The sequence below is a fragment of the Diabrotica virgifera genome, chromosome 10 (genome assembly GCF_917563875.1).
Source record: "Diabrotica virgifera virgifera chromosome 10, PGI_DIABVI_V3a".
NCBI classification, from domain to species: domain Eukaryota; kingdom Metazoa; phylum Arthropoda; class Insecta; order Coleoptera; family Chrysomelidae; genus Diabrotica; species Diabrotica virgifera.
The window spans coordinates 141,891,945-141,904,868 of NC_065452.1; the positions used below are offsets into that span (position 1 = coordinate 141,891,945).

Below are 12,924 nucleotides of genomic sequence, written 5' to 3' on the forward strand. Positions count from 1 at the left end.
TATTCGTGTATTGTTCCCGCGAATGCATGTCTGCAAATTTTCATTCATTTGCACTGAAGAAAAGTCAGTCAAATTAACGTCTAAAGATTTAATGCAAATTATTGAAGTAAAGAAAAGCGTTTAACTGAAAAAGAAATATAAAAATACAATACATATATGTATATTTATATACATATTATAATAATATATTATATTTACATATCATATAGGTCAGAGTGAATTATTTAATTAAAGGAGGTATAATTCGGGAGAAGGGTCAAGAGTGGTAAACAAATTTGAGATTGCAAAGTAACATCTGTGTAGGAGAGGGAGCGCACATTGCTCAGTAGCAGTAGAGTCGGCCGCCTTAGTAGAAAATAGATTTCCTAAATAAGTCGTCGAGAAGCCATCTCAGTCCGTAAGTCGTAAGTCAGTTACATTGTAGTTGTGGGTTCGCGTAGATGTTAGAGAATAAAACTTTTATGAAGTGGCTGTATAATAATAAAGTTTGAATAGTCGTGATTCCGAAAACCCGCATCAACTATATCAGGGATTTATTTCGTATTATTGTTCCATTAAACCACCCGTAATCGTAGGATTTGTGGATTTAAACTCAAGTGCACGCAGTTATCTTCAGACTAAAAATGCCTTTCTTGGTTTTTTACTGATGGGTAAGCTATATTTTTCTAACATTATAAGCTAAATCATTAAAAAAACTTTCATGTTTATATATGCGATCCAAACAAATCTATAGGTGAATTTATTTTTAGATTATTTTGCCGAAATTTATTGAAACTGTTCAAACTAAACCATGGCCAGATTTCTGTCTATCATATAAATCAAGCACATAATTTGCTATTTTTTTCGTAAGATCCGAATCACATAAACAAAATTAAAAACTGTATGAGTTTTGCCGTTCAAAACAAACACGCGAAATAGAATGAAATTGATTTCCAGAAAGCAAATACACACTAGTTAAGTATTTGCGATAGTCTGTTCATGTTTCTTTTCATTAAATTCATTGTTTCTTCTGTTTTTGCACCTTTGAGTTTCTTTGATATTAATTCTATCGATATATCTTGTATATTGTATACTTGAATTCCTCTTGCCATCCGTTAATTTTAGAACATATTTTTAGAGTAAAGCGTCTTTCATCCCTTAAGTTAAGCTATCTCTCGGACCATTTGAAAAAGCGCAAATTAGTGTAGAGTCTAGAACCAATATAGATGCCATCTATATTAAGAGAAAAAAACAGAATTACTAATTTCTATAAATTTTATTCATTTTTTGTTCTGCATACTTGTGCATAACTTGCTTTTTGTTTTCCCCATGCATTATATAAATATGTATTTTTCATTAATATATACAAAAAGTAATGAATACCTTATTTTTAAAATCAAATTTATTCCCCTTAGGCCTTAGAGGGAGTGGGAGCGTATGGCTAAATCTGAATAATAATAATATTTAAGCAGTACGAAATGGCTTGGTGTAAGATTCTTTTCCATTTTCTTTTGTCAGTTGTTTTTCTTTCTCAGTTCGTTACCTTAGGGTAGGGTGACCAAACGTCCCGTAAAAACGGGATTGTCCCGTTTTTTAACGATTTGTCCCGGAGTCCCGAAAAAGAATCTCGGGACGCCTAAATGTCCCGTATTTGCGTTGGGTTGAGTTTTTTTATCTGACTCTATTTTCTCTCTTTAATTTTTCTTGAATTTCTGCATTTGTTTTCATTCTTATTTCTCCCTCTTTTGTTACATTGTGGCCCAGTATTGTTCTCATTATTTTTCTTTCAAATTTCAGAAGGCTATCTTCCTCTTTCTTGTTAATCGTCGTTGTTTCCATCCCATATGTAACACTAAGTCTTATTAAGGTCTTATGTAGGTTCATATTATACTTAGAGTCTTGCTTCTCAGCAGATTTCTACCGTGTAGATGTTTTTCTGTCCTTCAGAATTCTTTCCCCTGTTCTCTCTTTTCCGGTTTTCCCTATTTTTACTCCTAAGTAGCTAAAGGTGGATTACAGTTTCAAATTTATGGTTCTGTGTTATTAGATATTTCTGGGAGGGGTCATCTTTCCCTATCGCCACGTATTTTGCTGTGAGCTGGTTTATCTCTAGTCCTATTATTCTCTTCACTTCCTTATGTAATTTTCCAACTGCAAGTGTTATCTTCGTCTTCGCTGTGATGACTGAATCATCTGCATATATGTTACTAAAATACCTACTATAGTACCTGCGTTCCAATCGGCTGGTAGTCTGTTTTGTTCATATTTGTTGTATTAGCTGGTTTATGCCTTTACGTAATTCTTTTCCTCCGTATTTTATTCCACAGTTATTTCATCTTCTGTGAAAATGTTTTCTTCGTCGTTATCTTGTACGTCCTTACTTCTTCATCGCAGTGTATTTCCTTCACAGTGAATACCATTTTTTCGTAATATTCTTCCCATATTTTGGTGATCTGTCTGTCCTCAAACAAGGTTTTTCTTTTTTTGCTTTTTTAGTCCTCTTGTTTTAATGCTGGGCGTATTTTTTGCTGCTTTGACTTTTTTGTAAAATTATTGTTGTATTTGATAGTTTTCTCTGTCTTTTTCAATATCCTCCAGCGAAACCAGTCATTTTTCTTCTTTTTATTTGTTGAGTTGGCTTTGTTTCTCGATATTTTGTATTCTTCCCTGTTTTGTTCTGACGGGTTGTTGATCCATGCCATTCTGGCGGAGTTTTATAGTTTTCTGTTTCGCAGTCTTGATCGTACGTAAATTACACATTCAAAAGTAAATTGAAAAGTATTTATAGGTCCCAAATTAGCTAAAAGACCATGTTTTAATTTCCCCTACCTATTTCGGTATCGCTCCAAACACTCATTGGCAGTGGCGCACCCAGGGGGGTTTTGGGGGTTAAACCCCCCAGGGCATATGAAAAATATACAAAAAATCGTAGGAAAATACAACATGTCTTTCACAAATAATACAAAAAAAATTCGACGCCCAACCAACCCTCTCCCCCCAGAGAAAAATTCTAGGTGCGCCACTGCTCCTTGGATGTGTCCCGTTTTTTCAAGTTTATGATTTGGTCACCCTACCTTAATAATTCTTCTTATATCGTCTTTTACTTCGTTGTTCTTTACTTTAACTCATCTTGACCTAGGTTTTTCTCTTCGCCTTTTTCCCGCGAATCTTCTTCATAAGCTTTCATCTTCTATCAAAGGTTGGATATCAACATGTCAATTCTTATTTTACTTACAGCAGCTCTAAATAGTCTACCCATGATATTCATAGCATTCTTCGACAACACTAACGCTCAAAAGCTTCCAATTTCTTAATCTCTAATAGCCACTTTACACCATGCAGTGCGAAATTTATTGCATAAGTTCTTGCAGCAACAGAAATTGCATCGTGTCATACGAAAATTGCAGAGAAAAGCTGCAACTTCTTGCTGCAAGAAGTTGCAGCTAAATAGAACCTGCTCTATTTTTCATGCAATTTTTTCTGCAATTTGGTTATATTTTTAGTAACTTTTAATGCTACACTGTTTGTGTTTTATTTTTCTGTTAAGCTTCTGATGACATTGACTTTCTGTCATCCTCAGTTTCAAACTAAACAAATGATTTAACAAAACTAGAGGAACTTCTTACCAATTTCACGTTTCACAGATAACATTATTCTGGTGGGTAACTTTAATAAAGGTGGATATTTATGCAACACAGGGATAGAAAACTATTTTCTATTTTTATTTCTTACAACTTGTTTCTCTTTGTAAATGAATATAATATATGTATATGTACTTGGGTTATTGATTGATTTTGATATAATACATAATAATATATAATTTTCTTAAATTATAATCCAACATCTTTAATTTAATATCTGATCACTCTGCTCAAAAAATTACATTTGATATTAAAAACATGTTTATATCGATAATAAAAACAAACTACCTAACCGCTAACCTAAAATTTTCTGTCTATTTCATGACAGTTTATGCAATTGTTTCCACCGTGTAATAACTTTATTGCCGATAGTTGAAACTTATTGCATAAGTGTTTGCGCAAGAAATTCTGCAATTAATTGCGAAATTACTTGCTTCGTGTAAAGTGGCTATAATGGCTTTAATGTCCAGGCCTTAGATCCGTAGAGCAAAGTTGTAAAAACGTAGCAGCGCAACAACCTTATCCTTAGATCCATTCTTAGGTATCTACTGTAGAGATTTAACATATCGGAAAAAAACGGGAAAAATTGGGAAAAAACAGGTTTTTTTCCGTTTTTTTCCAGACCATTTGAAAAATTGGAAAAAATGGGAAAATTTAAATATTTTTTAATTGAGACTTAAAACGTGAGAAAATACCAATTTTAAAGTCGTGTAATATAATTTTGTAAAAATAAATACATAAACATACTTGAATAATATCTATTCATATCTTAGATATAAGTACAAACATGTATATAGGGTCAAAAATTATAATTATTATATAATAATTGAAAGTATCAAAACCGAAACTTCAAAGGTGGAAAGCACATTACTTAACCAAAGAGCTCAGTGGTATATTTTCATCCTAGTCTGAATCTTCAGACCAAGCCTATGATTCAGACTCGATCCCCGCTTCATCATCCTGGACGGATAAAACAACATTATTTTTGTCAGTCTCTTCTAAAAGTGGATCTGGTTTAGCACCGTAAATAAAAATCATCTGTTTTTCGTTTATAACCAAATTTAAATGAATAGCAACAACTCCTGAATTATTTTATCCTGTTATAATATATCATATTATCTGAGGATAAAATTCAGAAGTTGTTGATTATCAATTTCTGTTGCTTGCATGTATGAGGCCGTGTAAAGACCAGGGTCCATTTAAGATTCGGGAGGCAATTAGCATAAGTGGCTGTGATGTACACAAACCTTGCCACTGTAACGGGATAGTACTACTCGCACTATCACATAAAGAATTTGGACTAAAAAATCCAGTTTTTGTTCTAAATTGTCCTTCCAGATTTTACACCACCTTCCCTACATCTAGATCTAATGAACGAGTCATTTTAGAAATGAAGTCCATGGCTTCCATTATTTGATCTTCATTCAATTATTCTGCTTTAAAGCGAGCATCAAGAAGATTGGCTGCAAGGTGAATCGGCTTAGAACAAAATTCGTAACGTTCTTCAACATATTTTAGCAAATTTTGGATAATAGTCTGGTCAACCTGTTGGGGAATATTATATAATATTGTGTCTTTTATCTTATCCTTGATTGAATACACGTTTATTCAATCAACGCTTTTGTATACTTAAAGACAAAAGGCACGTGTGATAATATAGATTATCATCATTCTGCATCATGGGATGCAGAATTTGTTTTGTATTATTACAAATTTCAATTTTTCCGTAATTTTCTATTTTTTCCTGTTTTGTTTTTGGAAAAAACAGGTTTTTTTCCTGCACTCAATTTTTCCGGAAATTTTAAATCTCTACTACTACATAACAGATGTTTCATTTTCACAAACCTTGCTATTTCTATACGGTTTTTAATCTCTTGTGATTGCTAATGCAAGCTGTTATGGGAAGTCTAGATGGAATGATTCTTTGAACATGGCTCAACCTTTTATATAAGTATTTGGGATTGAATTACGGATAATATTGTAGGTTAGGAGCTCAGTTAGCTGTTAGCTCCCAGCTTATCCATTGCTCATTTAAGTTTTTCCCGCCAAACTACTCTTGGTGTTTTTTTGTTGTGGCCCATGTTTCAGAAGCATATGTCACGATAGGCCTTATTACGGTCTTGTAGGTCCTTAATTTTGCTGTTCCAGATATATTTTTGTTCCAACCTATTGAAAGCATATATGGTGGGGTTGTCCGATATAATTCTTTTTTGTATTTCTTCTTCACAGTGTTCTTGTCTGAAGAAAGTTCCTAAGTATTGCCCTCCATAGAATTGCTTATTTTCCCATTCCATATACTTTGTTTTTGCTTCATTTATACAATCCTTTGATTGCTGCCCTCTCTTCGAGTCGTCATCAATGTTGTTTTCATTAATCAGTTATATTTTGCTTCTAGCCAAGATTACCAAGTCGTCTACAAAAATGCTAAGCACTGATGATTTTTGTTGGTAGATCAGATCTGTTTTATTAACATTTGCTTCCTGTATAACCTTTTCTAATATTATGATAATATATCACTCTATTGCACTCCTTATTTGATCTCAAAGCTTTTTGTTATATTTACTGTTGTTAATCTTGACTTTATTCACTGTCCTTTGGAGAGTTAATTTGACCACTCTAATAAGCTTTGGACAACTTCTAAATCTTGCAATGCTGTGAGTAGTTCCCTTCTTTTGACTCGATCGAAAGCCTATTTAAAATCGATGAAAAGAAAAAAGAACCGAAGTGTCTTTAGTGTATTCTAGCCTGTACTTCTCGTAGTGTGAAAATGAAAATTTGATCTGCAGTACTTCTGCTTTTCTGAACCCATACTGATATTTTCCTATGTTTTTATCAACCTTCGTTGTTAATCTGTTCTTAATATGCTTAGCCAATATTTTATACGCTATGTTGAGCATCGCCACACCTCGAAAATTCTGGCATTTGGTCATATTCCCTTTTTTCTTGATAGGGTACAGTATTGCTTCTGTCCATTTCTCAGGTATTACTTCTTGTTCCCAGATATCTTTAATTATCTTCTCCAAATTTAATTATTTCATCCGTTATGCAGTCGCTTCCTGGCCACTTTATAATTTTTAAATTCTCGATAATATTCTGAATTTCGCTAATAGTCGAATCTTGTTCTTCGTTCTGCTAGTTTTGTGTTCTTTGCCAGATCCATTGCTTCCTCATTATTATTAAACGCTTTTCTTTACTTCAATAGTTTGCATAAAATCTTTAGACGTTAATTTGACTGACTTTTCTTCAATGCAAATGAATGAAAATTTGCAGACATATGCATTCGCGGGAACAATACACGAATAGTCAATAAAACAATTTTTATGTTTATTAATTGTTTAAATAAAAAAAACGATTTTAATCGAAAATGCTTAAATTCTCTTGTTTTTTACAATGTAGAAACTTGAAACTTTTACGGATTGTAGCTAATGATATGAACTATACATAATTTCACTTTTTACGTAAATTTTTTACGTTATTCTTCATAAATAAACAATAAAGTTTCAAATTTTGGACGCTCATATATTTGTTTATAAATCGGCGTTTATTCGTGTCAAATTTCAATACGATACGAAACAAAACTTCAACCAAAACTCGAATTCAAAAAATTCGTGTTTTTATCGTAGTCTACGTGATCGTGTAATCAACAATTTGATTATTTTTATAGCTTTTCTCTATATTTTTCAGCTTAGCTTCACAGTGTTTCTTTTTTCTCATAGTATTTTTGGTTTCTTTGCTCGATGTAATTTTTCTGAGCTTCTTTTGCTCTTTGGGTTACTTTTTTATCATAGCATGGCTGACTCTTTCAGTTCTTGTTCACGTTCTTCATCAAACCATCCTTTTTTTCTTTGTGTTATGTCAATGGTGCTGGAAATATTTGCTTTTTATATAATATGTCTTTTCTATAAATGCCTCTTGGTAGTACGTACTTTTCATAATGAGTTCCTTTGCTTTAGCAAAATCCACTAAGAATTATCGTATTTTTTCAGGTTTTTTTAATTTTCTGCTCTCTAGCCGTTTTTTGGCTTGTATTTCCCTTTAATCCTTTGTTAAATCATCATTTACAATATCCTTTTTCTTTCAGTCGGTTAAACTTCCGTTTTATTTTGCACTACTTTGGACTCTTCGTATTTATTATCTAGCTCTACTAGATATGTTTTATCTCTCAGCTTTCTTGCATCGTGCACTGCTCTTTAACTCTCATTTCCTTTTCTATGAAAAATCCTATTGCATTCTTTAGCATATTTGGATTGTCCGTGTCAATTGTAAGTCCTTGAATCACAATATTTCTTTTTCGCTTCTCTCCTTTTAGGTTTTGTAATCTTTCATTAGTAATGTGGCTGATTGATCGGTTTGCCTTATTTTAGAGTTTTGCAGCAACAAATTAATAGTACAACTTTTGGCAATCGCCATTTTAAAGCTTTGTTATGTTTTAAACGTTAAAGTTTTGTAATTTTACCTCAAATAATAAGATTTTTAATGATAAGCAGAATCCAAAAAAAACGAATGTGTGTGTACTTTGTACGCAGGTAAGAAGTTATACTTCTATTATGTGATTTCAACGAAATAAATATACTTTCAACAGGTTATTTGTACTTTATTTAAAAATTAAACTAATTTTTACTTACTACCTTCCAAAAAAATTTTTATTAAAACAATACCAAAAATACAAAAAAAAATTAAAAAATACACGGATTCGAACCGGGGACCTCTCGATCTCCGGTCACACGCTCTAACACTGAGCTATACTCCCTTTGCTTTGACAGGTTACAAGATTTCTCATACATACTGACAAATTTAATAGACCAAGTGAAGTATACAAAAATACTTTAAATATACTTACTATTATTAAAAATACTAAGACAAATTATTATAAAATACTAAGACAAATCCACAGACATAAAAATTATAATAAATATATTTACTAAAAACACTAATAATATATTCTTTTCACGCACACCTTATTTGCGCTACATAAAGATGTAGCGACTAATATCATACCTTCGGTGTGCGCATGCGCCCAGTAAAATAAAAATTCACCCTCGTGCCTAAAGAAGGATAACTTCAAAAATGGCATTTTTTACACTAAATTGTTAATATTTAAAAAGAAAGACGTCGAAATCTTTGAAATAAACCTATAGGTTTTCTTTATATAGGCCTTAATAACTAAAAAAACATTCAGATACCTGGGTTTATCATAATTACGAGAGAAATCTTTTTTCCGAGCTAAAACCGTAATGTCATGAATTTACAAATCGGGTATAACTCTATTATTGTGTCGTTTTATTTGATATTGTAATTAATTTCATATTTTTCAAAAGCTTCGTTGATTTTTTCTGATATTAGTAGATTTTTTAAAATTTATTTCTGCCTGTTTTATGCGAATTTTCACGGTTTTTTTTCTTGTCGCAATTCATCATTGTAATGATTTCTATGTCATGAATAATTACTTACATACATGAAAATAAATAAAACTGAGTCAGCAAATACAATATTTACAACGCGTTGAAATGTTTGTCTCTTGGTAAACATAAACAACAATTCATAATTGCAAATATATATGTGAGATTCCTTGTTAAGATGCGATCTGATATCAATATTTCATAATTATTATCCTCATGGATTATATATTATCTATTTCAATTAAAAGTGTAAATGATAACAAGACTAATACTTACCATTATCTACCTATTTTGTAATACCTATTTCCTTTCTCTGAAATGATAACCACCTAATACGAAGAATTAATTGCCACTTCCTGATAGGAGAAGAGGGAAGGACATGTCTGAAAGTGGGAAATATATTGGTAATGGTCTCGACACAGATAATAACTTATGGAGAAAGTTAATTAGGGAAATCAACCCCCTATAGAGATAAGGACAGAGTGAATGATCCTTGTCTTCTTTTGAGTAGTCTACTAAAGAGATCTAGATTCTAGATGAAACCAACCTTGGATTTAGGAATATGTTGCCTACACGTTAGGCATTTTTTGGTTTAAATGTATTTCTCCAGAAATGCCGCGACCAAAGTAAATATATTTTTATGGCTTTCTTCGATTACGGAAAGGCTTTTGATAGGGTGCAGCATGGGCTTTTGAACATATTGAGAACCAAAGGCATTGATGGTAGAGGTCCACGTCGTATCATAGAAAACTTGTATTGGAATCAGAAAGCAGTCGTACGAGTCGATGAGATATTAACTGACGAATGTTGCATTCAAAGAAGCGTAAGACAGGGATACATTTCATCCTCGCTATTATTTAATATAGAAGAATGCTCCGAATGCCTTAAGCAGCGATGCAGACCAACAAACCTGTGTTGAATAGAGCAAATGTCCTTTTTGACTTACTGAAAACTATTACAATAAGAAAAATTTCATACTTAGGGCATGTTCTTAGAGAAAACCGGTACAGAATTTCTTCAGTTTATCATGAAAGGTAACATCGAGGGCCTCAGAGGTATTGGAAGGAACCAGATGCCGTGTGAAACTCAAGAACATTTGCTATTGGACAGAAATATGCAGTACCGAACAACTATTTCGATTAGTTGAACACCTTGAAAGAAAAAGTCTGCTAAACCCCATATCAGTCTGTGCTCCCCAGTACCCAGCATAGTACAGACTTGGCAAAGAAGTTCTCATCTTTGACAAGGCGCGTCCCAATGGCTAATAGGAAACGTTCTACGGGCACGGGTATATCAGAAAATAAGATGACATGATAGGTGTGAATAAGATATAATCAAATAAATACCCTCAAATAAACTGATAACATGAGATAGATAGTCCAGAGAAATAAGGTTTTTGTCGGGACACTTGAGCAGCCAGGTTGCAAATGGATTTTTTGGGTACTATATACCTAATACATTATAAATACAAAAATGCCCGTCACAGTTCGGACGAGAAACTTAGTTATTAACAAATAAGGGTCAAAAATGGCAGTTTTTCGTTTAAATCGCTACAGGTACAAATAGGGTAATTATATATATATATATATATATATATATATATATATATATATATATATATATATATATATATATATTATTTAGGGTATTCGTATTTTAGTAGATCAGCCAAGGTTTAAAATGGCACTTTTTGAATTATGGTCCGATCATTTTTTGCTTCGGAAATTGCAATATAAGACTAAAATTTCAAAAATAAAAAATGTGCTATAATTTTTGCAAAAATGGCCTTTCATATTGCACGAAAAGTTGAGTCAAACATTCCATATAATGCACAAAAAATTTTAAGACGATTCGTCAATTAGTTTAAATTTTATTCAATTTGTTTATCGCAAAGAGCTTTTGTTCGCAATGTTATTGTTCAGAAAATAATAATGACATAGCAATTCAGTGGAAACCACATGCAAGAAGAATAGTTATATTTTCAAAGTGTTGAAAAAATCATTAAAAAGACGTTTTTATCACTCCGAAAAAATTTTAGTAAAATAGAGTCATCTTTGGCTTATAAATAATTTAAATAGCTTTGTTAATATTGACTATAGAGTAAACCTAATTTAGAATTTCAAAAGCTGGTATTTTTACACGAATTTTTAGAAAAAACTTTTTGCCTAGTTTAATTAGGTTCAAAGTTAGCCACTTTTATTATTTAATTCGCAGTTATTTCTATATACATCAAATTCTTCTGTAACAGTGTTAGCTACCATACTACTCCGAAACGGCTTGGCCGATTTTTATGAAATTTTACACGTACAGTCAAACCTGCCATATCCGGATCAATGTGGCGACAGACCGATCCGGATATAAAAAATCCGGATATCAAGACCACTACTTCTTTTACAGTCTCTGAAACGTTTTCTCCTCATACATTCCAGTAATCAACGCCGTCAATAACTTTCGTCGATAGACACGTTTTATAGATTCTATAATACATTATTTCGCCATCTTTTAGTTCTTCTTTTAGTGCGTTGTCCAACAGCAAGACTGCCTTTCTCGGTAGATTTCGGTAGATCCGGACGGCACAGAACCGTTCGGATATGGGGAGGTCCGGATATGACAGGTCCGGATATGGCAGGTTGTACTGTATATCCTATAGGACGGAGAAGAGGTTTTAACCTATTTTTTATACCCATAAGTTATAAGGGGGCTGCCCCCCTGACATTTTTTATATTTTTTTGGACAAAATTATCTACCTTAATTTTATATGATGTAGAATTAAAAAATACATTCAACCCTTAATTTTCACTCTTTTATCACCAACCCCTATTTGTTAATAGCCATCTATATATTTACATCTATAAAATTCTCCTGTCACAGTGTTTGTTTCCATACTCCTCCAAGACTGCTTGACCGATTTTTATGAAGTTAATGTATATTCGGTAGGTCTTAGAATCGGTCGTAATCTATTTTTCATATCCCTGAGTGATAAGAGGAGTTCCCCCTAACATTTTGTAATGTTAGGTGGGGATGTGTGTACATAACGTACTCTATAAGACTACGAGTACATACAAATTAAAAAAAATTATCAAAATCCTTCAACAAGCTCCGGCGATATTAATCGCAGCATATGTTTGCAAAATCAATTTCATTTTTTGAGTGCACGGATTTTATTAATTCCCCTCCACCGAACACGAATTAATTCCGTTCGAACGCCATTTTTAAAACTTTATTAACCACTCTGTTGAGGTTCAAAGTTACTTAAACTTTTACACATAAACTATATATCTTCAACTTCAAAATAGCTCAAGTTAGGTTAGCAAAGTAGCCGTCAATTAAATAAAAAAAAGTGACTAACTTTGACCGTAATAAACCTAGGCGAAAAGTTTTTCTTTGAAAATTCGTATAAAAATACCAGTTTTTCAAATCCCAGTGTAGTTTTAGCCTACAGTCAATATTAACAAAGTTATTCAAATTGTTTATAAGCCAAAAATGACTCTATTTTAGTAAAATATTTTCTCAGTGATAAAAATGACTTTTTAATGATTTTTTTTAAATGCGTTGAAAATATGACTATTGTTCCTTCATATTGTTTTCACAGAATTGCTATATCATTATTATTTTCTGAACAAAAACATTGCGAAAAAAAGCTCTTTGCGATAAACAAATTGAATAAAATTTAAACTAATTGACGAATCGTCTTAAAATTTTTTGTGCATTGTGCGGACTGTTTGACTCAACTTTTCGTGCAGTATGAAAGTCTTAAATTCATTTTCGCAAAAGTTATAACAAATTTTTTATTTTCGAAATTTTAGTTTTATTTTGCAATATTCCAAGCAACAAATGATCGGACTAAAATTCAAAAGCGCTATTTTAAACCTTGGCGCATCTGCTAAAACAAAAATATTATAAAT

General features: G+C 32.2%; 1 protein-coding gene across 4 annotated transcripts in view; it reads left to right on the forward strand.

Annotated features, from left to right (window-relative positions):
• The first annotated feature begins 325 nt into the window (after nt 1–325).
• Nucleotides 326–12,924, forward strand: part of LOC114332769 (fibroblast growth factor receptor homolog 1) — a 219,043-nt gene continuing 206,444 nt past the window's right edge. For 2 of the 4 annotated variants that reach the window (XM_050663221.1, XM_050663222.1), the window contains exon 1: nt 327–650. The gene's annotated coding sequence lies outside the window, so the exon portion shown is untranslated. Of the gene's footprint in view, nt 651–12,924 lie in introns of all 4 variants that reach the window. The other 2 variants (XM_050663224.1, XM_050663223.1) reach the window with 2 other exon arrangements.